A 27,571-nucleotide genomic window follows, 5' to 3' on the forward strand; every position below is an offset into this window, starting at 1 on the left:
GTATTGATCTCAAGAATATCTTATGCCCCAAACTCTGTCTCAGTACCTGTTTCCAGAAAACTCAACTTGCAACACCATCTTTAGTCCTTTAAATGGTTGCCCATCTTCTCCATAGAGCTTTTTAATAGGAATACATAGTGGTGTACCAGTCCAAATAGTGCCTGGCACACAGTTGAGGCTCAATAAATACTTGTTGCTATTGGCGTGCAAAACCCCAGATCACATAGAAAACCATTCTCCCCTCAACCCCTCTCCTCTACCAATTTCTGGAACATCAATTTCTCAATGGAAATCAAAAGGTTACAAAATGTTGAACCAAACATGTATATCTTATAAACTAGAGTCTATTAGCATGAATACCAAAGTTAAAATATACCAAAAAATTATGGCCCAAACAGGAAGTTGATTTAATCTCCAGCCTTAAATTCTGGGGAAAATATGTTGATTCTTTCATACTATTAGGACCTTCACTAATAATATGTGAAGCTCTGCTCTTCCATATCCTGACTTTCATAGTATAGCATAAAACTTTCTTCACTATATGCTGCCACTATCTTTGCAGCCAGATCTCCATGGCTTCCAGCTATGTGGAACCATTATAGATCTAAAATATGCTTGGAATGGCCATGTATTTTGGGTGTGTCCTACATCCATTTGCTCATTTTAGCTCTAGTTATTGTATCTTGATCTTTATTTTTTTGAGGGTCCACACTTTCTCCACTCTCTTTCCATTCAGTTTGAGTGAAGATACTTTACTTGCGGCTCTGGGAGTGAACTTGTAAACTAGGTCTGGCCAATCAGACTGTCACTTCCCCTTGACTGTAGTAACAGAGGATTGTGTGATTCCGTTAGACACGAGTCCCAATTTCAGGGCTTTTGTAGAACTATCAGGAAGGAAGACACATTTTTTTTTTCTACTGAGGTTATTGGGATGCTAAGATATAAATCTAGAACTGTTGTTAGTCATCTTGCACCATGAAAGGAAGCCTGTCTAAATACTGAGTTATAGAGAGAAAAGTGGAGCTGAGAGATGAGGAGAGGCTAGTTTGTAATAGTTGTTGAGTGCTTAGATTTAGATATATCTGGAGGCTGTATACCCCTGGATATTTTACTGATGTGCGATAATACATTGCTATAGGTTTTTTTTTTGACAGTTGAGTTGGGCTTAGTCCATGAGTTTTTATATGTATATAAGCCTTAAATGATACCTCACCACACCCCATCATGCTGACCCCAGTAAATATTTACGAATGAGAATAAAAATTACTTTTCATGTGAATATGAATCCCTTGGGCAGAGGCTGAATTATTGTCTCCTTTGATCTCTCATAGTATCTAGTTTATGTAGCTTCATTAAAAAAAAAAAAAAAACAGGAATAAAGAATGGTGACAATTACATTCCTACCAATAAGTCCCTTAATGGAAAAGATTTAAGTGCTCCAACCAAAAGATAGAGTGGCTGAAAGGATAAGAAAACAAGATCCCTACATATGAAAAGGAAGGTGATGGGAAAAAAATATTGCTTTGATGGACCTAGAAGATATTTAAGTCAGACAGAGAAAGATAAACACTATGTGATTTCACTTATTGTGGAATCTAAAGAATAAAAAGAACAAACTAATCAAAAACAGACTCACAAATATAGTGGGCAATTTGGTGTCAGACAGAGGGGAGGGGATTTGGGGGGCTGGGACAATGGGGGGAAGGGCTAAAGAAGTACAAATTAGTAGCTGATGGGTGGTCACAGGGATGGAGAGCATGGCATAGGGAATGCAGTTAGCATTCATACATTGGCTAGGTGGGGGTTCAGGGGAGGGAGGGTACAGTTGGGAGGATTGTTTTATGAACTATATAGATGTCTAACCAATGTACTGTATACTTGAAACTAAATTAAAAAAAAAAAAAAGAAAATCATGTTTTACTTACTTTGGTCTTCCTATATTTACATCCTCCACTGTTGGACAGTGATCTCACCTCTGCACTAACTCCCAGTTCAGAGACTATGTGTTCTTCATTTTGTTATCTCCAGTGTATCATAGAGTAGCTGATACAGAGTAGGTGCTTATTACATTTGTATAAATGAACACAAATAGAGATGGAGTGATCTATATTTGAAGTATAGTGAGTCAGAAATACTGGATAAGGATATTTTTGACTCCACTAATGGAGCCCTATATGTTTTTTTCTTTTCTTTCCAGGAAGTTTTATTTCTTGGAAAGTAATATGATTTCTATTACTTGAAAAGTAATAAAAATATGATTGTGCAAAGTATAATGTCCAGCCGGAATAGGTGGCTTCAAGAACGTCTTTATGATCACAGGACGGTGAACCCATTGCTGTACTTTCTGGAGGGCAATTTCAGATCTTTGTTTTTGCAGTGATTGGGAAATACCTTTTGTTTCACATTTTTGTTGTGAAAAACAGTTCACAACAAAAGATTCTTAAAACAATATTGGAAGTTCTTTTTCCCAGAAAGATTTGAGGTAGACCAGGAGATCCAAATCTGCCTTTTTTCAAGTGATGCTTGAAGTTTTCATGAATATTGTGGTAAAACAACTGTTTCTCATTAGCTTGGTCTAAAATAAAAACCAGTTAGTCTTTTCAACATTTTAATGAGTTATTTTCCTGGTTGCTTGAGTGGAACATTTTTCTGTAGTTGAGCAAATGTATTAGAGGCATGTAAGATCTGTCAAATTTGGTCTGTTGACTATACTCAGAACTTGGTTACGAATAATTCGTTAACAAGAAGTCCTTTAATCCTCCTGGTTTTGTAGACTGAATCTTTCCGATATCAAAGGATGAAGAGAGAAACATAGTAAACCCTCCTGTAAACACTGAGAGGAAGTTGGTAGGAGGCTTTCTGGCCCTGTTGTGGTTTGCAAAATACGTCAAAAGGGAACAATAGAAAGTAATAATTATGAGCAAGAAATTGAAGATTGTGGCATGGATATATATATACTTACACACATTTGTTTTTGGTAGGAATCTTACATCATCATACCAATTTGACAGAAATGGTTGAGAATAGTAATAAATTTTATTATTATTAAGAACAAGGAATAATTTTATCTTGTAATTTTACGACTAGTAGGCAGACCTAGAGACTGTATCTGTCTTCTCTTTTCTTTTCAGAAATTTTATTGAATTTTTACTGTTCTTTGCAATAAACACACATTCTGTAGGTTAATTAATTCATCTGCTCTATTTGCAATGACTATATGTGTTGTAGAGTCATATAATGACACTGAGTATATATGTCTATTTGCCAGTAGGCAAAGCAAATGAAATTATGGTTGTTTATATTACCAAACACACAATTTGCTGAGTAAGAGTTGGCTACAGATATGATAAGTGATAAAAAATAAATATCATTTGAAATCTTTTTTAATGCACAGTGACATTTCATAAAAAACATAGCTGCCTACTTTTGAAAAAGCGAAGATCAGAGGAGTGAAATGTGGGAGTGATTCTATTAACATTTCTGCTAGAGTTTCCTTTATGCTTAATAACTCAAGATTTTTTTTTTTCAGACACATATACTAGTAATTGTATAAAGACGGCAGAAAAAACAGCAATTTATTATGATGACTGGATTAAGTACTCTGGCATGGAACAGAAAAAAACAAGCATCTCCACAGATGGGAATGTGGCCACATAATGTTTTCAGCAACAGATTTCTATGGAGGATTTTTGGCATGAACAATAAACATTCATATTGCTGGAATTGCCATATGAGTGAAATTGGGGCTATTTTTAAGATAAACTGGAACGTGTTAATTATTTTTTGGACTCTACAGTTCTAGTTTACATATTGGAGGATAAGAAAAATATAAGTTGCTGATGGCTATCCTATATTATTAGGCCAGGTGTTCGTGGTCCTGAAATAACTTGAAAATTAAAAATCCTGTTTAGCATTTTCAAGTCAAAAGGGGTAGGATATATTGATTATTCAAATGAAGATGTTCTGATTGTCAATTCTAACTGGAAGAAGCAGAGTAGAACTCTTAGTAAGAGAGAATAGTCTGACCAATGTCAACTTTTCATATCCTCAGAACTTCATGAGGAAAATGTTATAATAAAACAACATAATCTCATAGCATGGCTACTATGAGTACTAACTTGTGTATGTGAAGAGTACTTTGTAAATTACAAGGTACCAAATAGCATCTATAGCTATTTCTGTTTCAAAACCAATAATATTACTTCTAACAGATGCTTATGATGCACTTAAATGCATCCTGTTAGTCCTGATTTTAGTGCAGCCAAGTCACCACCATCCCTCATCAAATGTAGGAAATAACATCTCTCTATTTCTGCCTTAGATGATGTTTTCTGAAGCCACAGAAGACTGATCAGCTACATACAGACATGATGTGGAAATGTGAAGATGTTTATACCCTATAGGAACAGCCCTGCCCCCATGGCTAATGGGAGTCAGTGCATGTATGTCCTAGGCTTCTTGTTCTCTGTGGAGACAAATCTGAGGTATGGTCCCCATGGTTTTTTAGAGGCTGCTTAGCAGGAGTAGGTCTAGTTGCCCACAGAGGTAACGAGCACATCAGCACACAATTTTATTGCCTTTTCTCACTCTGCTGTCTTGGTTTACTCACTTCCTTACTTCTGCTTTCTGGGACCACCTACCTTAAAACCACCTACACCTCAGCTCTTGTTTCAAGCTTTGCTTTCTGGAGATATTACTTTAGCCTAACCTCCTTTAGACATTTTAGCTTAGTGATAAAGAAAAACAGACATCAAACTACCGCAAAAAAAAAAAAAAAAAAAGATATTTCAGTAAGCACCCTATGGAGAAAATTCATGGCAGTTTTATCACCGTACTAAAGGGATTAAGAGAATGCTGTGGTGATAGTCTATGTACTCAGAACTTCTAAAGCTTCAGAGCTGTTGTTCTCAGTGTTTTTCAATCCTTTAATTAGAGAAGAAAGTCCCAAATGTGGGGAGTAGGAGCTAATCGGTTCTTTTTGTGTCATTGAATAATGCTGAACAAAGTACTGCGGTTATAAAACTCTATGAATGGGGTAACCAAAGGAAGGAAGAACAAAACATCAAAGGAATCAGAGAGGAGGAGAAAAGTAAGAATGATATGGATAATCGAATCTCCAGAGTTTTCTTTGCCATACATTTCAGGCTTCCTCCAAATCCAGCATTTATCATGTGACTGCTTCGTTGTCAAGTTCCATAAGGTCTGGAAACTCAATGTATCATTCATGCTGTGTCCTGGACATAGCCTGGAACATACTGGCTGCTCAATAAACAATATTAGAATGAATGAAAGTTAACTGATTGATTTTTTTCCCCTTAGGAGAGTATGAGAAATAGCCCCAAAGCAAAAGGTGGCAGAACTGGTTTAAGACTTAGATCTGTCATTAACCTCAGGTCATGGGTTTATCTTGCCAACTCAACCAGTCATGCTGGTCTGGGGTGCCCAGCACTCAAATGATAACCTTTAATTGGTCTCAGAGTCCTAAGGAAGCAAGTTAAGTGTTTGGCCTTTGAAGTCAGGCAGAAATGAGCCTGAATCCAGCACATCTAAGATGTGAGATCTTGTGAAATTTAGCTTACTGTTCTAATCCTTAAGTTTTGAATTTGTCAAAGGGATATAATGATACCTACTCTCTGAGTTGTTGGAATGCTAACACTTAATGTTTATAAAGTGTCTGTTATATAGTAGTCAATAGTTTTTATTATCCCCTATCTTCTTCTATTAGTGCATTTTTGTAAATCTCCATTTACCTGACAGGGTACCCTCGGCTGAAAGAGGGAAAACAAGAGGACTAGATAATCCATAGCTTGGGAATTAACCCTGTAAGGATCAAGGAGCTATTTATATTCGTTGCTGTATATCCAAATATTATAGATATGTCATCAGGGAAACTGGCATATGTGCCAGTGATTTATTTTCCAGAAAGACAAGTATTATTAAACTAATATTATTGAAAATTTTATTTTGGGTCTTCTGAATTTCTATTGCCTTTTTTTTTCTTCCCTATTTTCTCTCTTTAGTTTTTACTGGTATTCTGCTTCTTCTGTCAAGAGCCTTCCCTCTCTTCCAACTTTGGCCCCGAAGGATTTGAGCTTCCCCAGGAATTGGTAGTACCTTGGTGAGCACTCTGTGGTGTGGGTGGTACCTTTTCGAACACTCTGTGCTGAGTTTGTTCTTATACTGACCTTTTCTGCCAGTTCCTCTGCTCTCCAGCCCCCTCCATTAGAAGGAGCCAAGCATTCATTTGTCCATCAAACGTTTTATTTTTGTAGCTCCTGAATCTTCCAGTTCAGTGGATGCATTCCAGGCCAGAGGCTGCCTAAATTACTTTTCAACAAACATTGTCCTCCAAATGCTCCTTCCTGGGTGCGAGTTGAAAGATTGTTTGATGGGAGTGGGAGTGTCTGGTAACAGAACTCAGGAGGAAAACTAGTTATTTAGATGAACTGGAAGCCAAGTTTAATCTAGTTAATGTGCTTAGATTTGCGAAGACCCTTTAGTGTTAGAAATAATTATTCTCATTCCAAATTAAACTCCATACGAAAACATTTTTTGCTTAGAAGGATTACTTACTTATGTCTGTAGCAGACTGCAAAATAGTTACCATTCTTTGCCTCTGCCTATATCCCTTCTCTTTGCAATGGGAGACTGCAGCTTCCATAAAGAAGCAAAGTCTGTTTCTCCACATTGAACCTGGGCTGGGCTTGTGGCACTCATTGGCAAATAGAATACAGCAAAGTGACTGTGTGTGAATTAAGAGCATGGCCTCAAGAGACCTTATGTGCTTTCATACTTTCTCTCGGAACACTGCCAGCCACCATGGGAACAAGCCTGGACAGCCAGATGGAGGACAAGACCCTATGGGGACCAGAGCGAAGTCATCCAAGTTTCCCAGGCAAAGCCTCAGATGTGTGAAAGAGCTCAGCCAAGACCAGTCAAGCCTGGCTCAGATCAGAAGAACCATCTAGATGACTGTAGACTCGTGGACCATAACAAATGGTTGTTTTATACCACTGAATATTGCGATGGTTTGTTATGCAGCAAAATCTAATGGATTTTAGGTTTTATAAACCTACCAAATACACATTATATTAAGATGATTGTTTAGATTCTAAGAAGACAATGACAAGAGTGGATAATAATGATTAGCGGAGCAGAGAGGAGAATAGAGGCAAAATTCCAGTATGCATGATTTTTTTTTTTAATGTTGTCTTTACTTAGTCCCATTGGTGGGTAAATCTTTGGGGATTCACATTCTTTACTGACTTTCATAGTAAAATGCTCATGGAATGTTATCAATCTTACTCCAGCTGAGGAGACATCAAACCCTAGGTTTTTCTGGGATTTTGCTCAGGGAGCAACAGATCTTCCATGAGAAACTGTGATTGGTCTTTGGATATAAACCCAGCCTCTGAAAGGTAAACCTTACATTACTTTACATTACATTCCGCTCTCTTTTTCTGGGACTTCTGTGTGTCCTGGGGTATTGTGAAAGATGGGCATCCAGGACAAATTAGATGAGGGGTCAACTTGTCTTGTGGCACTGCTGTTGGATGGTTAAGGTCTATGAGAAACTTATTGGACACATTCTATGTAGCATCACATTAAATTATTCAGCTTTCATAAATTATTTTTCAAAAAATTATTATTATTATTATTTTGCTTCCAAACGGTTGAAGGCATAAGAGAGAAAAATGCATAGTTTAACTTTTGGTCACTCAACATTTAATCTTATGCTCAATGGCCCACACGTGACACCAAAGGTCTTTAACACTGAGTGTAAAAACAACTTAAACAAATTTGATGTAGTAATTTCTTTCCCCAAATTTCTTTTTTACTTAGCAAAATCCACAGAAAGTGAATGCTATGACTAAGACTTCCTCCTATTTAAAAAGTTTGAAGGAAGTTATTTCCTTCTTTGAGTGACAACATCCAGATTTTGACTTTATCTGAAAGAGGCAATTTACTAGGCCAAATTCAAACTCCTCAGGGTAAAATTTGGTAAACTCAAGCAGAATTGGTGTCCATATATTTAAAAAATTCTGCATTTATGTTTTTTCTTCAGGAAATTTTAAGACTAATGTAAATTAATATAGATATATACATATTTAAATCCAAGGTGAGCAGCTTTCCCATTTTTTAAACAGAACTGAAAAATAGTTTTTGCTTTGAAAAGATATTTGAGATTTAAAAGAGATAAATGCTAGATACAGAAAAACACTGTTGTGAATCATATGCTTTCTAAAAGGAAAATGTTCAAATTATCTCTGAATTGCATACTGTTTGGCTGGTCAGCTTTGCCAAGATGAGTTTGGAACTTTGCCCATCAGATTCCTTGGCTTCACTGAGCAGTCTTGCTTGTACCAATGCTAGAATAAAATTCTTGCTGCTTATTTAAGGCACAAATCAACATAGAGGTGCACATTTTAAGCCTAGAGAATCAGAGGGAAAACTAGTCACGACAAACTGGTAACATTAAACTTTATTTAGAAGTCCATGTTAAAGACTCTTTCCAGATCGGGAGAGGCATATAGAGACACTGCCTCATGATTACTGTATGCCCAGGATCTGGTGCCCAGGTTGAATAAAGCCAAGAGCCCTTCTTCCTCCCTTCCTTGTTGAATGCCATCTTATGTTGGCTTGTTTCTGCTCAGTTGTGCTATGCATTATACTTATGGTATAGGTGGAGATAGTCAAGTGATGTAAGATTTACCTTTTGAAGGCTGTATTTGTATCCAAAGATGGATAACAGCCTCTCATGGAAGATCTGTTGCTTCCACATCCTGAGCAAGCAGTACCTGCATGGAGTTCAGCTCAGATGGCCACAGGGCCATTTCTTTATAGAGGATCGTTGTCCTCCATTCTCAAGCTGGTCATTTCTGATTCTGCTGTCAGTCTCCAGTCACAGTATTCCAGGTCTGACTTTAGTAAATCCTGTTCTAAAATCAATTTTGAATCCATTGGTTCTAAATTTGGGTATTCAAGGAATGATTTAGGGGATCTGTGAAACTCATGAAAGTATAGTTAGAACTCAGTGTGAGGAGGCATGTAAGTGCATTTTTCTAAGGGAGAAATTTCATATCTCTCATTAGATTCTCACAGGGATGCACCCTCAAAGTTAGAGCACCATCACTTAAAGGGGACATGGTGATTAAAGATTCTCCACTCACTGTGACTCATGGCTCCTTCCTAGAGAGACTGGCATAAAGGAACTCACTGTCTCACAGCTTATAATTTACCACCCATAACACAATTACCAAAAAAACTTTTGAGCAGATGGTACTGACCCTAAGTATAATAGAAGGGTGGACATACAGAGAGTCATGCAATCTGTGGCAGAACTTTAGGGAGGATGTCAGACTTTGAATCTTTAACATTTTCAATTATTAGCTGGGAAATTCTTGATTATCGTTAAGACAATAGATTATAAACTAATTTTACGCAACATTTAACTAAAATTTTAAATTTAAAAATAAATATCAGGAATTTTTTTGGCTGTGCTACCAACTATCTACTTAATAATGGCTTAAATAATAAACACATTTTATTATCTCATATAATGTAAAGAGTGGAAGTAGATGTTTCCAGAGTTTTGTCAGCTCAACAATGTCAGAATTGTTAGGGACTGAATGTATGTATATGATGAAGCATTAACCCCCAATGTGATGGTATTTGGAAGTAGGGCTTTTGGGAGGTGATTAGGGTTATATGAAGTCATAAGAATGGAGCCCTCATAATGGGATTAGTGCCTTTATAAGCAGAGACACTAGAGAGCTTGTTCTCTCCCCAGAGTGTGCACAAAGGCATATCAGGTCATGTGAGCACACAGCAGGATGATAGCTGCCTTCAAGCCGAGAGAAGAGGCCTCAAAATGAAACCTACCTTGCTGGCACCTTGATCTTAGACTTCTTAGCCTCCAGAACTGTAAGATATAAATTTCTATTAAGTTACCCAGCCTGTGGCATTTTGTTATGGCAGCCTGAGGAGACTAATACAGAGTTCTAGGTTGGTATGTCCATGATTCTCTTGCCTTTCCCCTCATGGTTGTAGCATGGCTGCCACACCTCCGGCCATCATCACACAAAAGTGACTGTAACTAAGGGTAAAAAGCTGGGAGATAGCCAGAACAGTGAATATGATTTCTCCTCATACTCTTCTCTTCTTCTATCATGGAAGAGAAAAAAAAATCTTCCCAGAAAACTTTCTTTACCATCTCCCCAGAAAACTTTACATTTCAAGGGCCAGAACTGGGTCATGTGGCCAATTCCTAGAAGCAGGGAGCCTGAGAAAGTGAGTGCCTTGCTTTTTCAGCCTTTGCAAAGGGAAATTGGAAATGATTAAGCGTGTCAGGAATAGCTACTGGGCGTCAACATTAGGGTCTCTGATATGGTTGCCAAAATAAAAAAAAAAATTGAGAGATTTTATTTAAACTTCTGCATTGCATCATCTCTTGAAGAATGAGAAAATCTGGAAATGCTGTATATGCTTGCATAGAAATGATAAGCCAGCTCTCAGTAGTAGCTGTTCCATTAGGATGGGACATGAGAATTGATTTTGCCACAGGCCTCGTTGTTCCCCATTTTTTCCCATCACTGGGACCCTGTTGCTTGCCATTTCTCATTGTGTTTGTATTATTGCTTTCATGATATGTGTAATCTTTAATTTGTTCATGGCACCTGGTTTACTTCTGTATGCATATCAGTTGAATTGTCTTAAATGGTAGGACTAAGGAGAATAAAACAGCACCCAAAGAGATTTCTTTTCTTGGGCCCCAGGCTATGTGAAAAGTTTAACTTGTAAAGAAGAAAAATCTAATTTTTGAACAGATCATTTAGAGTCTTAAGTGTTGTATATCATGTGAAGGTAGCGAAGATGTCAACTGGAGATGTTTGGAGATGTCAACTTGTCACGTCCAGAAGAAAAAGTTAAAGAGGACAGAAAAATCAATTCACATCTACTTAAAAGATTATCAGATTTGGAATAAAAATCACACAGCTTTTTTTTTTTAAAAAGAGGAGTTAGCAAGCTTGTTCATATAGCAGTAAAGGGAAAATATGTTATACAGTGATTTCAAGAAGACTGTAATGGATTCTCACATGAAAATCTCACTAAAGAACTGAGAAAACAGCATCATAAAGTTGGGGAGATTTTACTTGTTATCATTCTTAACATGTCTCCAGTGGATTTTTATTTACATATCGACTTCAGGAACCCAGAGCATCAAAATTGTACCATTCAATACACAATGACATGGCAGCATCAATACTTCCTAACTCTTGAAAATGAAGACTATGCACAGGTTGAAAATTCACAAGTATGTATGAATCAGGTCACTGCAGGCACAAGGGTCTCTTTCTATCAAATAATCTCTCTTCTCATAAGGCTCAATAGTTCCCCAATTTATATGCATTAAATCTTATTTTTGCACTATTACATCAGGTTTTATTTCATTTATTTAATTTTAAACTGCTCTTTTAAACAATTACTGAGAGAAATTCTGCACAATATAGTTCAAAAATTATAAAATAGAATGGAAAATAAACCAGCATTCAATGAAATATAAAACTATAAATCTTAGGGTGCCAACTAATTGAAAGAAGGCCACTTAAAGATTTCAGGCTGTGGATGGATAATTTTAAGTGTACAAGAGATTAGCTAATAAGAGTGATCTCTAAGATGTCTTTTAGGGTATTAGGATTCTGATATTTCTTAACATTTCTAGAGGAAAGACAAAAATATTTCCCAAAGTTGTTTAAAATGTCTATTAACATATACGAATAATCTTCCTTTACTAGGGGGGAAAAAAAAAAAAAGAACAGCATTGAACAATCTGTGTTTCCCATAAACTGAAAAACAGCAATGTCTGATGCTCTGCCATCTGAGGAAGTGCTGTGTTCACTTAATATCAGTGTTTTACATCAAAGTTTATCCCAATTTGGAATTACAGAAGTCTTGCTGAGGTATGTTGTTGCATGGAATATTTTATGTAAAATTTTGTATGCATTAAATCTTATCTCATCTGCCCAACTCACAAGGTTTGACTCCAGCTAGCTACTCTCACATGCTCCTCTGTTGTTGTCTATTGATTCCTTTCATTCCAGAAAGATTAATGTCTTTATTGTTTCAGATATACACTGGGTGTATTTTATCTTATTTTCTCTTACTCTCTTTCCTTCGTCTGGGAAGTCAGTTGTTTCACATGCAACTCCTATCTAAATCAAAACAAATTTTCAAGATCCAGCTGAAGGCTTCACTTTCCCTGGGAATCTTACCTCATCTTTAGCATCATTACTATCCCTTTTCATTGAGTTGCAACACTCTCTACTGCCTTGCAGAGAATGTTATTGCTCTATGGATGGGGATGCTATGCTCATCAAGGACAAGGAAAAAACATTTTATTTCTTTCGTAGCCTTCACATTGTCCATCATAACACTGAGTACAGAATGAGAACTCATTAAGTGCTGATGAATAATACTTCCCTGACATTGACAAGCAGAGTTCAGTACTCTTTTTTTCTTGTCCAATGAAGACTTGTTCAGAGCTCTCTTAGAGCAGTTGGCTATAAATACATCATCTTATAACCCATCTTCCATACTAGACAGTAAATCCTTGGTGATCTGCAAATATATTCTCTTTCATCCTCAAATCACCAGTATCTTTCACACAGTAGACTCTTGATAAATATTTGTTGACTAAATGCGTGCACTGTCTTTTTTCAGGTTAAGATAACTAAGATTGTGGAAGGCAATCCAGTTAATAAAATAACACTTGCAGTGCTAGATGCTCGGGAGGTAGAAATGTGTATGAGACTGGCAATTCTGATCAGGAGAGAAGTTTGCTGTATTAAAAGAGAATGTTAGACTCTAGGACTTCATGGAAAATTTGGAGGGCTTAGGACTTTCATGGGTCGTGGTTCGGGGACTGAATGTCATGTTACCTAAATCTTAAGGGACCAGGAGTCTTCAGCTGATAAGTACATTGAATTTGTATCCCTTTGTCAGAAAGTACTCTACATCACTCATATTTATTTCCCTAACAATTAGCCCAAAATGAAGCACATTGTAGAAGCACTGTATGTTTGTTGAGTTGTTTTCAAATTTTTATATTCTAGTTGTGTTTCTAGTACTCTTAAACTATGTTCCAGAGAACTGGAGGATCCCAGATGTTTCAAACTATTTTTTGAAGCACATTAATGACTCCCGAATCCGTAACTTCATCTTGGATCCAACTGCCTACTGGATGTCATACACAGTTCCTCAAATTCATCCCATACAGAATCTCTGGGTTCATATGCCCATTTTATAAAGAGCAAAGAAAAAGAGATTCTCTTGTTCCCAGAAGCTATAATAACCTTGGAAGAAGAAACAGTCCCAAAATGTCCTTGGATCAATTCTATGTTTAGGGAGGTGGAATAATCTAATTGGCTCACTTGAGTCATATGAATTTCCCTGGGGAAAGGCAAGGCAAGCCCCCTTGATTGACAGCTCCATTAAAGCAAACATGGATTAGGAGAGCTGCAGTTCCCCAAGGGAAGTAAAGTGGAACAGATAAAATGACAGAGGGTACTTATAATAGGAATGCAATAAATACTTGTTATATTGTGTTGTGAGAGAATCTTCACAACCAAAACTTGTTCCAAACTTTACAAAGATAATTTTTGACCTAGCTTTCAATAAGAACTTATTTTTTTATTGAGCCAGCTTGTTCATCCTTGAGAAAATTCTTGGTCTAGAAGCTATCACACCAACTTTTAGCTCAGGCTTAGGCAGATTTATAACCTCCTGAGATGCTAGCATTATAATGAAAATGTTGAGAGTCCCAGAGTTTTGCTGACAGGAGTAGCACAGCCGTGATAAAACTAAAAGATGAATGGAAATACCGTGCCTCATCCTTGTGGAATTATCATGAATTTAGGTCAAAGAGAAACAAATCCTTAATTAGTCCAAGGCTGGAAGAAAGGCTCTCTAACATATAAGTCCCAAGTTGGTTTGAATTAAATTGTCTGGATTTTTTTCCCCAGGTTTTTAAAAATAAGCCTGAAAAAGTCGAAAGATTTATTGTTTATTATCATATAAAATATATGTGATTATTGTATATTTTACTATCATTATTTTATTAAAATTATTTCACCTTTGGCTTTATCGTTTAAATCAGGTGTCAAAAAACTAGAACTCGTAGGCCAAAAGTGGGCCACCATAAGTTTTTGTAAATAAAGGTTAATTAGAACACTTAATTCATTATGCCTATGGCTACTTTTTTACTATGGCAGAGTTAAGTAGTTGCAACAGATGACGTGGCCTGCAAAACCTAAAACATTTACTATCTGGTCCTTTACACAAAAGTTTGCTGACCCCTGATTTATTTAATTTATTTATTTTTAAATATTAAAAATTAAATTTATTGGGGTGAAATTGGTTAATAAAATCATATAGGTTTCAAGTGTGCAATTTTTATAATACATCATCTGTATATCGCATTGTGTTTTCACCCTCCAAATCAAATCTCCTTTCGTTCATATATTTGACTCCCTTTACTGTTTTCTACCTTCTCCCCTTCCCACTTTCTATCTGGTAACCACTAAACTGTTGTCTGTAGCTATGAATTTTTGTTTGTATTTTTTGTTTGTTGCTTTCAGTTTTGTATCCCACATGTGAGTAAAATCATATGATTTTCAACTTTTTCTGTCTGACATATTTTGCTTAGCATGATAATTTCAGGATTCATCTATGTTGTTGCAAATAGCAGTATTTCATCTTTTCTTATGGCAGAGTAATATTCCATTGTGTATATGTACCACATTTTCTTTATTCAGTCATCTATCGAAGGATACTTTGTTTGTTTCCATGTCTTGGCCACTGTGAGTAATGCTGCAATGAACATAGGTGCTGACCTCTGATTTAAATAAATGATTTCCAAAAATTTTCACTGTTTATTTGGTTTCATACTGTCATACATTACCTCTTTGCCTTACACATGCATCTTTCTAATTAATCATAGAATATGTAGTTGTGTATTAAAAAATAAAGTACAGCAGAGTTGTTTAGAAAATTCCATTCTAGTCTTTGAGATAATTGAAGACACCTGGGGTTCCCAACATTGAAATGAATATTTAAGTATTCTAGTAAGTTTCAGCAAAGGTAGAAGAACTAAAAAAAAAAAAGTTCTTCAAAGTTATTATCTTAGAGAACATAATACCGGGAACAAAAGATGAAAGAATTACAATCAGGTTTTTTTTTTACAATTTTCTTTTTCTTTGTTAATTCCACATGGGCATAAAATGACACATAGAAATTCCCCCTGTGGTTATGGAATTCCTATTGTATGTTAGACACTGTGGTTAGCAATTTCGTTTAATTCATGTGCCATTTAACTCTTGCTCCTATAGCTGTTGTTAGAATTACTTGTGTACAGTTGAAGGGACAGAGGCTCAGAGAGAGAAAATAATTTTCCCAAGGTTACTTCACTAGCAAGTGGTAGTGTTAGAATTGAAATCCAGATTTTCTGATTCTGTCTTGCATTCTAGAAAACCCGGGCTTAATTTTACATAGCGATATCTACATTAATAAATAGCATGTGGAATCTTTCTGATCATTAGATGTTGACTTTATTCTCACTAACAGGCAGCTCAGTATAGTATAGTGGTACTCAAAAGTATGGATCCTCTTCTAGGGTATGTGAGATCAAAATTATTTTCATAATAATACCAGGACATTATTTGACTTTTTCATTTTAATGCCTTCACATGTATACAGTAGAGTTTTCTGAAAGCTACATGATGTGTGATGACATCATTGTTCTGAGGACTAATGGAATGTGTGGTTATGTGCACTTAGATTAAAATTTTTTGTTTTAATTTTAATAGTGTAAATATTGATAAACATACCCACCTAAAAAAACCCTTTAAAGTCTTCAGTGTTTTTTAAGAGTGGAAAGAGGTTCTAACCAAAGCATTTGAGAACCATTGGTGAAGTCATTAAGGGGTCCCCCACTCAATATCTCAAGCCAGACCTCCTAGATTTAAAGCCCAGCTCTACCACTCATTGTCTTGAGAAAGTTATTTTGCCTATTCAGCCCTTGGTTTCTCATCTCTGAAGTAAAGACATTAATTAATATCTACTTTACAGTGTTGTCTAAATACGTTGATATTTAATATTGACAAATCTTTATTAAATGAAATAATTAGGACTTCAGTTTTAAGAGCTTTGAGACAGTGTTTAATTTATCAAGAGAAATCACCTTCTCTCCCTGACTTCTAGACTATAAATAGATTAGCTTTTTATAATTCACAATTATGTAATAAATTTGTCCTAAGCTTGTTTACTTAAAAAAATCCTTTTACTACCAAATAATACATGTAGAATAAAGTATATTAATCATTACTATATAGCTTATTTGTTACAAAATGAGTCCATTAACACGACTAACCCTATGTCAAGAAATTGAACATTGCTAATACTGAGAAACCTTCTTTACTCTCTTTGGTCACATTTCCAACCTGTTACCCAAGGAATAGCACTATCCCATAGTTTGTATGATTTTTGTATCTGACTTCTTTCATTATTCTGTTTGTGAGATTTACCTATGTTATTATGTGTAATTTGTTGGTAGTTCTTTATTGTTGTGATAGCATTTCATTGTATGAGTATACATAATACATTCTACTAATCTATGGATCATTTCTAGATTTTTACTATTGTGAATAGTGCTGCTATGAGCATTCTTATTTATGTCTGGCTATTCATTTCTGTTGGAGAAATTCTTAGGAGTGAAATGATTGGATCATAGGGATTATGTATTGCTCTGTCACAGGGGTGCCTATTGCTGGGTCTTGGAGATACATATGTTCAGATTTCTAACAGTTTTCCAAAGTGGTTATATCACTTTGCATCCCCACTAGTAGTGTATGAGAGTACAGTTGCCAACACTTGATATTGTCTGTATATTTAATTTTCATTGTTCTTGTTGATGTGTCCTGGTACTTCATTGTACTTTGAATTTTCATTTCCCTGCTGGCTAGTGAAGTTGAATATCTATCTATTCATATGTTATTTGGATAAAGACTTCTGTGAAGTATGTGTTCGAATCACTGGCACATTTTTTTCTATTGGGTTGTCTTTTTTTCTTATTGATTTGAAGAAGTTATTTATGTATCCTACATGTATATTCTTTGATAGTTTTAGGATCTTTTAAGAATCCTTTAGAGAGTCTTTCTAGCATTCTGCAACCTCAATCATTTAAAAATTAAAATAGCAGAAGAAGTTTATCACTATTGAGTCTAATCTCAAATTCATCATCATAAGTGCTATTGTAGACATGCAAGTATGTGATGAATAGAGGAAAACAAAAGGAATTTTGCTTCTGTAAATTAGCATTTACATTTCAGCTGCTCTGTTTACACACCATTGAATGTACACTCTAGCATGTGGTTGAACAAGAAAGACAATAATACTATACTTAGAACTTGTCCAGAAGTTATGCTCCATGGCACTTGACAAATGACCAGAAATCAGCTATTAGCTGGTGGTCTCAGAGAATAAGTAGAGACTACCCTGATTTATAGATATGAACCCACCATCCAAATGACTGAGTGGTGACTTTGGAGAAATGTTTAAACTGAGTTCCTACTGTAATCTTTACTGTGGGAGGCAGTGGTACAGTTCATTCTCAAAGGAATTTCCCTTTTGCTGGTCAGGGACTTAAACATACAGAAGAATAATCAAATAGTCCTTGACTTTGGATTTGAATGGTCTTTTCCAAACTTCTCATCATTTGTTCTAAAACACGGTTTCACATTAAAATCACCTGAGGAATTTCTAAATAATATCAGTGTACAATTATGGTCCTAGGAATCAGGCGTTTTATTGTTTTTTGTGTGTGTGCTTGAAAAACTCTGTACGTAATCTAATTGCAGCAGGGTTAAGAACTACCACTTTCCAGTATTCAGTGTGGTAGATGGTGTGTTTTGGGAAAGAATTCAGAAAAAGAGTTTATAACCTATTTGCTCCACTCTCTGCCTTCTCTAAAGGGGAGATGTGGGTCTGAGTTTCCTACTTTTAGAGTATCCTGATGTCCATCTTTTCAAAGTCAACTAAGAATCTTGCCACTTCTGGTCCTTAGCTGCTTCTCCTTTCCTCCCAGCCCTTGGTCTCCTATAATCTTTTTGCTTTCTTCCTTTCTTCCCCCTATTTATATTTCCTGTCACAGGAATCTACCTTTTCTTGTGTCTAGCCTCTTGTGAAAGTTTTGGTCATTTCCTAAATCAGTTTCTACTGCTGAAGGTGTGACAAGGTCTCGGACACGGGGGGTGGATTGAGATATGTAAGGACAATTAGATCTTCAGCATGACCCACTCTTAAGATGGAGCACAAAAAAGACTTTACATATGCCAAAATTAGCTTACTGCTAATGTATCTTTTATATATTATTATGATGAAAAGGATTTTTTTTTTTTTTGGCTACTGGAATTCCATTACCAAGGATGTCTTCTCTTATGTTAGTTTTGGTCCCAGGAAAGGGTTGAGTATGCAGAGTGGGGGGAGACACGTTCCTTGACCAAAAAAAAAAAAGAAAAAAAAAACCCTAAGAAAAGCAAACTAAAGCAATAATGAGATACTACTCCTTTTCTTATAGTTGCAAAATGGTGGTGTTTTTTCTCCCTTTGAGAATACCCAATGTCGATTGCTATGATACACTTTTGAGGAAAGTATTTGGCAGTTTATATCTGTAGCCCTGAAACTTTCATGTAATTATTCTTTTCATAATTTATCAAGGGAAATAATCTAAAAATGACGTCATTTATAAAGGTGTTCAATATGGCTTTACCTACTAATATTGAAACATTGTTAATAGCGCAAGAGTACAACATTAGGAGAATGATAAAGCAATTATGGAACATCCATCTGCAAGAATATTATGTTGTTTTAGAATATAATGTTTACAAACTTCTGGTTTAAAATAGCATCTAGCTAGCAGCCCTTAAAACATCCTTTCTCACTGAAATATTTGTAATGACCACTCCTGAAAGTCAAAACCAACAGATAAGTCAATGCTAGAAGTTTCTAATCTATTCTACCCGGAGAAAATTTGCTCGAATGTGGCTTCATGGTGTAGAGCCCACCTGAGGAAACAAAAGGCACTCTTTGCCCACTACTGTCTGCTTTGACTCCTAGAGGTATTACCAATCAGAGAAAAGGGCTCACATGCCTCTAATGCAGTAGATGTCAGTGTGTGGTCATCAGACCAGGAGCATCAGCATTACTTGGGATCTTGTTAGAGATGCAAAGTCTCGAGCCTCATCTCAGGTCTCCTGAATCAGAAACTCAGGGTCAGGACCCAGAATCACCTATAAGTGATAACTTGTATTCATTGACTTAGAGAACCAGAGAGCCAGGAAGATGTGAAAAGGAGCATTTTCCTGTAGAACAGAGCACATTCCTCCAGGTGAGTGGTAGCAACAAACTTGCAATCGGACTGGAATTTGATGACCACTTCTGCAGTCAAAGAGATGAGTCCAGGGTGAGCAATATTTCCTCACCAAGGATGAAGAAAGAGAATCAAACTCATAACTAACTCAGAGCTAATGGGCAAATGACATAGAATAATGGAAGAGAACAGACTAATGAAGTCTTTGAGGAAAACCACACCCCTAAAAATACTCTATTGTGAGATTTAGAATGAACTATGAAGAAATGGATATCTTCAATAGGATAAAAGGAGGAGGCATGGCCTCTGTAGAATAGCAATCAAATATTAGAGAAGAGAAAGAGGCCCTCATGAAAAGACAAGAGGATGAAATGAAGAGGGAGAGAGCCAGACATAAAAAAGATTGCAAGTACATTAAAAGTTAAATAGTAGAATTAAAATCTACATTGGAGGCAAAAAGTGATGATTTAGCATTATAGAAAATCAAATCAATGAAGATACACTCTCCCAGAATGTAGAAATAAAAGATAAATTTGATAAAAATAATGAGAAAGAAGATAATATAAACAAAAGACAGGGTATAAAGATTCAACAAATGGATGATTTGTGTTCATGAGAGGAATATTGGAACAAAAGAAATAAATGTAAATGTTCTAGATGAACTAGAAAGGCTAGTTTAGGGATGTTGAAAGATTCAGTTATGATCCTGAAAAAATAATTAAAAAGAGATCCATATTCAAGCTTATCCAGACAAAAAATATTGAACTAAATGACAAGGGAAAACAATCTTATAAGCATCTGACCAAGGGAGAAAGATATCTACAAGAGTATAAAAATTGGATGGCCCTAGAACTGGCCTTGCAATATGATTGCTAAAAAGATGAAGCTTAGAGCTCAAGATGAGGAAGTTATGTAAAAGATGACTGCTGTGAAGCTAGAACTAAGTAAACAAGAATTCTATGAAGAATTACTGTACGTCTTATGCATAACCGAATACTGCATTAATTTGTGTTTTCAAAAGATATGTATTATAAAAACAATTTATTTTAATACACTTAACATTTTATATATTATTAACAAGTAATATATTTAATAACAAATGAATAAATAGTATAACAATATAGATTAAAGTTTATGATTAGATTATAGTAATAAGGATTGAGAAGTGAGTGCCGAGGGAGCAGGCAGTTGATGGAGGTAAAAGAGTATTATCCTATGTTTTAAGAAGAAGAAATTAAAAAGATACTTTTTCACTTTTGATTCTGAGAAGTTGAAGAATGTAAGTCCAAGGATGATTTTGGAAAAAAATTTAACTGTTAACATGAATATATATTTTATATGCTAAAGTATAGAAAAGCAAATGAGAAAATAGAAAACAAGAAAGCTTAAAAAATCAAGCAAAAAACACATGAACAAAATAAACTAAATGTATCAGATGAACCAACAAATAAAGTGTATTAAAATCTCTGTGAGAGGGTTAAAAAATATGAGTGTTGAATCATTAGCGTGGAATTCTGACCTGTTTTCTTTTACTTCTAGCTTTCATTTCCTAACATCATTAACTCCATTAAGTTGTTTTTTTAAAATCTGTTAAATGAAGATAATAAGACCTACTTCTCAGGCTTGTTCAGAAGATTAAGTGAGACTTTATATAAACAAATTAAAAAATATTATCTACTGTCTGGCATACTGAAGAAAAGGCACAGTCTCCAGATTCAGAGTCTGGGTTCCGATGTCAGGTAGGTTTTTATTGGCTCTGTTACTTAACTAATTTTATTTAGAAAACTTGAGGTAAGTTACTGAGCTCTTCAAGCTTTATTTCACCCACCTATAAAGTGGGGAGAAAATAATACCTACCTCATAAGGATTGTCATGATGATTAAATAAAATAATACATGTAAAATGTATTTTAGCTCAGTTATATTTGCTATAGTTATTATAGCACATTAGCAGTTTTAAATCTGAAATATTAGAATGTACATTAATAAAACTAGCATTATTAATAAAAGAGCAATAGTAACATTTTAAAATATCAGTGGATTAAAAACCTAAGCATGCAACAACAGTAAGAGATTGCATAAATATATCTGGTAGTTTCCTATAATCAAGTACTATGCAGCCATTACATGATGTAAAACGATTCATATAGAAAAATCTTATAATACACATCTGAAATATTTGTATCCAAATATTAAAAGGAATTAACCTTTTGAAAATATAAAATGTCATTTGTTATGTTTTCCTGATAATTTTCAAACATCTATAATAAACATTTATAATCAATAAAAACATTTTAATCGCCATTTCTGATAAAGTTGATTACACTGGGAAAATTTCTTAATATAAAATCAAGAGAAAACAGATGCAAAGTTTTATATGCAAAATTTTATAAACCTTGTAAAAATGTACTTGGAAAACTATTAACAATACTGTTAGCATGGTCGTTTCTGAGTGTTAGGATTATTATATTGAATTTTTCTTCATATTTTATGTCTATTTTTCTAATTTTTCTACAGTGTGCAGGAAATACCAATATAATTGGAAAGAGAAAAGTAAAAGTAATAAGAATAAAATAAGTCCTTCATAAATAAGCTATTAGCTGAAGGGAAGCCTGGAGAGCAATGTTCTCAGTCCTCTTCTTTTACTAGTGCGGAAGTGAGGCCAAGAAATATTTAGCGTTTTGCTGGAAGGCACAGAGTGAGCAAGCGAGAGAAGGAGGAATACAGCCTAGATATGTCCATGTCATTTTTCTACTAAATCACATGCCCCCTCGATTAGTGCAAATTTTGTGCAAAATTTACGTAGTTTAATGTAAATACCTAATTTCAAACAAGGCATAGGGACTTCCTAATTTGTCCTCAGCTTCAGGAAATGTTTAATTACAACATGGAACTATCTTTTATCAGGGTAACAATTTATATAGAACAGTAGCACACAGTAATGTCTGCTCTTGAAAGTGGCCAAAAATACCCAGGCATGTTAGTTTAAAGTTATATGTTCCCCTCATCCACACAGATTTACATTTCCCCATGTTCTCCTGGTCATCTTGCCTCAGGTAAATGCTGAAGGTCAACAAAGCAGGCCCTGATAGCTTTTAGGTTTCTAGGGGCAGATCCAACTCGATCCAGGCGGAGAAATTCATTGTTCCATGAAGAGGCTCCCTCGTGTTCCGCAGTGGTTCCCAAGTGCAAGTTCTCAAAAGTTTAGTGCTGAGCTGAAGTTTTCATCATCTGATTAAAATTTCCCCATTTGAGGCAATGCGATAAAAGTAAGGGTATATAACAAATTATTTATAAGGCTAATTTTATTCACTCTTTTGGGGTTGAAATGTTCTTTTATTAAATAATGGTGACAGTTGTGTGTATGTGTGTGTGTGTGTGTGAGTGTGTGTTTAATGCTCTTAGAAAAATGAAAAGTCGGAAACCTTATGTTGAAAAATAATGGTGAGAGTTGTGTGTTTGTGTGTGAGTGTGTGTTTAATGCTCTTAGAAAAATGAAAAGTCGGCAACCTTATGTTGATTTCTAAAATATCTTTTTTTTGGCTAAAGCAGAAATTTATTATTGGTTAATTGTAGTGGATAATGTTTAGGAAGTTGGGTTGGAATTAACTTTAAACATAAAATTCTAGAATGTCTTTAAAATTTTACTGGTCTGGAATTTCAAAATCTGAAATCTATTGACTTAGTATTAGATCTAAGAGTTTGAAATTATGCGCGTCAGAGTTAAAATCCTGGTGCTGCCACATATTTTGAGAAATTTCTTTCTCTGAATCTTCCTTTCTTCAGCTGTAAACTAGAGAAGTTAACATTTCTCTCAGGAAGATTAAATATTCTAATAAAACACCAGAAAAATGGCTGGTACATAGTTTCCTCTAGATATGCTTGCTACAAACATATGCCTACAAAATAAGGAAGGGCATAATAGAAGGCAGTCATGATTTGCACATTGGTTGTGTGAGATAACTTACAATTCAATAAATAAATGTTGGTTCTATTTCCTTAGTGCCATATAATCATTAAAAATTATTACTTAGCACCATATAGTCATTAAAAATTCCATTAGGTATAACTGTCTTGATATTTTTATGATTTCTATAATTTTTTTTCACCAGAATCATATATCTTTTCAAATTAGGAGAACTTTAGGTTTACTTCAAAAGGATAATTGTATAAGTTGTGGTCATGTTCTACTCGATTATGATTTGACTTTGTGGCAAATGTTTTTGGAGCACACAAAGGGAGATGCCTGCCCTGACGGAAGAGAATAGAGCAGAAGCTGGCAGCAGTGTCCTCCTCACATTTGTGGAATGATAGAATATTAGAGGCCACCTTGCCTAACTTTTCCATTTTGTAGACATTGCTCATGATGCTCTAGCTTCCCTGTGTCTGTCATTGCCTTAGTTCTTTCTTTCTACTCACTGCTCTGTCTAGCCTGTTATCTTTTTCAATGGTTCAGCTTGATTCCATCCCATTCTCTCATCCTCTAGGCCTTTGAAATATCTTTTTAAGTCTTTGTCAAATTTTCATGTCTAACAAGGAAACTCTGAAATCGCTTTTATTTGAGAAGTAATCCTAGACAGACTGCATGTCAAGATATATATTTTTTTCATTTCTTTTGTCTCATCGTAAGAAATTCATACCCAATCCCTTCAACTGGGAGTAAATATTTATTTTACTGTAGTCCACAAACATCCATGTTTTGGGAAGTTGTTATTGATGTTGGGATATTATTTTAAATATAATTTATCTCTTATTTTTCTTATTTTTTTTCTTCTTTGGAAGAATTTGCATGAGAATCATGCAAATGTTCGATATGTAAATATAACACAAAGATACATTTAACAAACAACTTCTTTCATATTGGGAGTGTTGTCTCTTTAATGAAACTAGGATTTGTTTAACAAGCTGTTTACAAGCATTTACTATATGTAGGACACTATGGTAGAAAGAGTTGAATTCAGCAGCTTGTAATGTCAACTAACGAATAAGACAATAAAGATAGATACCGTCTTCAAAAAGTCACAGTTAAAAGTGAAGGAGAGTTTTTAAAATTTTATTAGGACTCAAACCCCATATGGTTTGTAGTACTAGCCAATGTCTGAGGGTTGGTCAGTTGACATAGAACAAGAGCCAACGGCTAACATGTACTGGATGTAGGTGTAGTAGCTAAGATCATGGGAGGTCAGAGAGTGCTGACCGATGGGAGACAGGTGTCTTTGGGAGACTGTTTGAGAGAAGTCTTGAAAAATAGTGTGCAAGGAGAGATTGAGAAATCAAGCAATTTATTAAGCACCTACTATGTGTGGGGCATCCTGCTGCATCTTGAGTATGTAAGATGTATAAAACAAGCTCATCTCTTGGACTTATTTGTGTTTAGAGGTAGAAAGAAATGCATGAACAAATAGTGAAAGAACTAAGAGAACTTTTATATTAGATGTCTTTAGTCATACCATAGTCTAAAAGCTGGTTGCCATGTTTGGTCGAAAGATTTGGAAGATTTGGTCGAAAAAAATCCTTCCTGACATCTGTTTATTTTTAGGGCTTTTGGATCCTTAAACCTGATACTTAGGCTTATTTTTGGTTTTATTGTTTGATTTTTTACAAGCCTGATAAATCATGTCTTTTCCACTGACATAAGCCTGAAACTATGTCCCCAAGTACAGCATGAAACTTACCAGTTCCTGGAGTCCAACGGCATGCTCTGACAGAGCCGTGGACAAAGCCCAGAATGCCAGCAGGTATCACATAAAATTTCATTCTCTGCCAGGTGGTCTGGTGCTTGTACACTGTAGGTGTCACCAATTCCAGATGCCCAAATTGAAGGAGCAGGACTATATTCTTTGGTTCAAAGTGGGTGGGCAATTTGTTTGATCCCAGATGCTTGTGGACTTTGAGATGTAGGCTGAGAGAGCCAGTTATTTGAAATGAAGGTGGCTGGCACAGACAGACTGAGGGCCCAGCAGGTAAGAGAGAGAATGAGCAAAAAGCCTTCCAAGAAGAAGCTGAAAATTGACCTAGTTATTTTGATGGCATGCTCTGTTACATTTCCCCTTTAGGCCAGGTTCAGACTCGCTGATATGAAATTGAAGCACTCACTGCTATGGACTTAAAGTCTGGAGATTTTTCAAGTGTTTTCATTTTCCTTCCTTCCTTCCTTCCTTCCTTCCTTCCTTCCTTCCTTCCTTCCTTCCTTCCTTCCTTCCTTTTTTCCTTTCTTTCTTTCCATAAGACTGCCCTAGTCAATTAAAAAATATCTGTCCTCAAGCTGAAAATAGCATGGTAACTAGGATTATTTACGTTGAGTCGAAGAGTCCAGAGAGGAGTGGACAAAGGAGAGGGCGAGCGGCAAGGCCATCTGGCTTCTATGCACCACTCCCTTCAGGATCTGGAGAGCCTATGGGGACATATGGGAAAGAGCGTGGGTAGAGCGTGGGAGCTGAAGAAGTGAGGCAGGTGCAGTCCTGCCCTTTTACTCTCTGGGGCTCTCTGCCAATAGCATCCCATCCACTTTAGTGATAGGAACCATTTTTTTTTTTTAATTCTCTATTTGTTTTGGGCCACTTCTTGGGCTTGTAGGTCAAAGAATTGTGTGCAATTTATTAAAATGGTCACTATTGACATTTTGTGCCAGACAGTTCTTTATTGGGATGTTGTAGGGGGCTGTCCTGTGAATTTTATGATGTTTAGTAGCATCTCTGGCCTCTACCCTTTACACGAGTAGTCTCTCCTTTCTCCCATTTGTGACAACCAAAAATGTCTTCAGATTAACAAATTCCTTGGAGGGGGAAAAATCACCCTCTTTTGAAAAAAAGCATAACATACTCTGAACATGGACATTTACCTTGCTTAATCTGGAACAGAAAACCTTCCATATTCTTTCTTCAGACCCTATATGTCATCCGTATGTAGAAATGCTCAGAATACAGAAGTGCTCTTTATTATAATTTAGTATTTGTTACTAAGGTCTCAATAAGAAATACAATGGGTGCTTGAGCAATGTGCAGGTTAGAGGCACTGACCCCTATACAATCAAAACTCCAGGTGTAACTTTTGATTTCCCCAAAACTTAACTATAGTCATCCTTTGATATCCATGGAGGATTGGTTCCAGGACTCCTATGAATACCAAAATCTATGGATGCTCGAGTTCCTAATATAAAATGGCATAGATCAATGCATACAGTTGGCCCTCCGCATCCTCAGATTCCCAACCATGGATTGAAAATATGTACTTATTAGATCCGTGTTTAGTTGAGTCTGCAAACGGGAAACTTGTAGAGGGACACTTAACCTAGAGGTGACATTCTTAATAGCTTATTAATTCTGAATAATTTATCAGGTTATTTACTTTAACTTACCTATAAAATGTATGAAAGGAAATAAAGGGAAATAAGACAGAAGTCAAGTTGGTGCTGGACTATGAAGGGTCTTGGCTCTTAGGCTCAGAGTTAAGACTTTACTCGGTAAATAAAGGGAGATAAACCAAAAGGTTCCGTAAATCCTTCTTTTGCTGCCACTACTCTGCATGAATTTTCAATCTGGCCAAATGGATCCACTCAAAGATATTGGACTAAGTTGTACTTTGTAGAGATTTAATAACCTATTTGGTGCACTGTCCAAATTTCTTGATCCTTTTGCTGCAATTGTTTCAAAGTCCTCTTCAGATACAAGAATAAAATTTAATTGAAAAGGATGGCCTTTCTAGAGGGTGAAACCAAGATCTGTGGAGAAAAATGGATAGGTGAGTTACTCAGGGGTTACAGAATCAGAGCCAAAAGAAGCAATACTCCCCATCCCAGGGTTTTGGCCCCTCACATCTTCCCAGCTAGATTTCAGGACTGCAACAAATTGGAGAATACTGTGTGCTCCCATCCCTTCTCTTTCTCAATGAGTTATTTCTGAATGAAATGTTTATTGTAGTTGTCTTGCTCTTGTCCAACTGCTGTATGTTGGTTGTGTGGGAAGACAGATAACTTGTCCCTTTGGTACTTGGGTCTCTGGATCAGGAGGTGCCATATCTGGATGTCAGTAGAGGCTCCACGCATTAGCTAGAGATTCTGGACTTGATAATTTTTATTCCTCCTTCCCTCCTTTCTTCTTCCTGTTTCTCCCTTCTTCCTTTCCTCCCCTTCTATTTCTCTCCTTCCTTC

The sequence above is a fragment of the Pteropus alecto genome, unplaced genomic scaffold, assembly GCF_000325575.1.
Source record: "Pteropus alecto unplaced genomic scaffold, ASM32557v1 scaffold10, whole genome shotgun sequence".
NCBI classification, from domain to species: domain Eukaryota; kingdom Metazoa; phylum Chordata; class Mammalia; order Chiroptera; family Pteropodidae; genus Pteropus; species Pteropus alecto.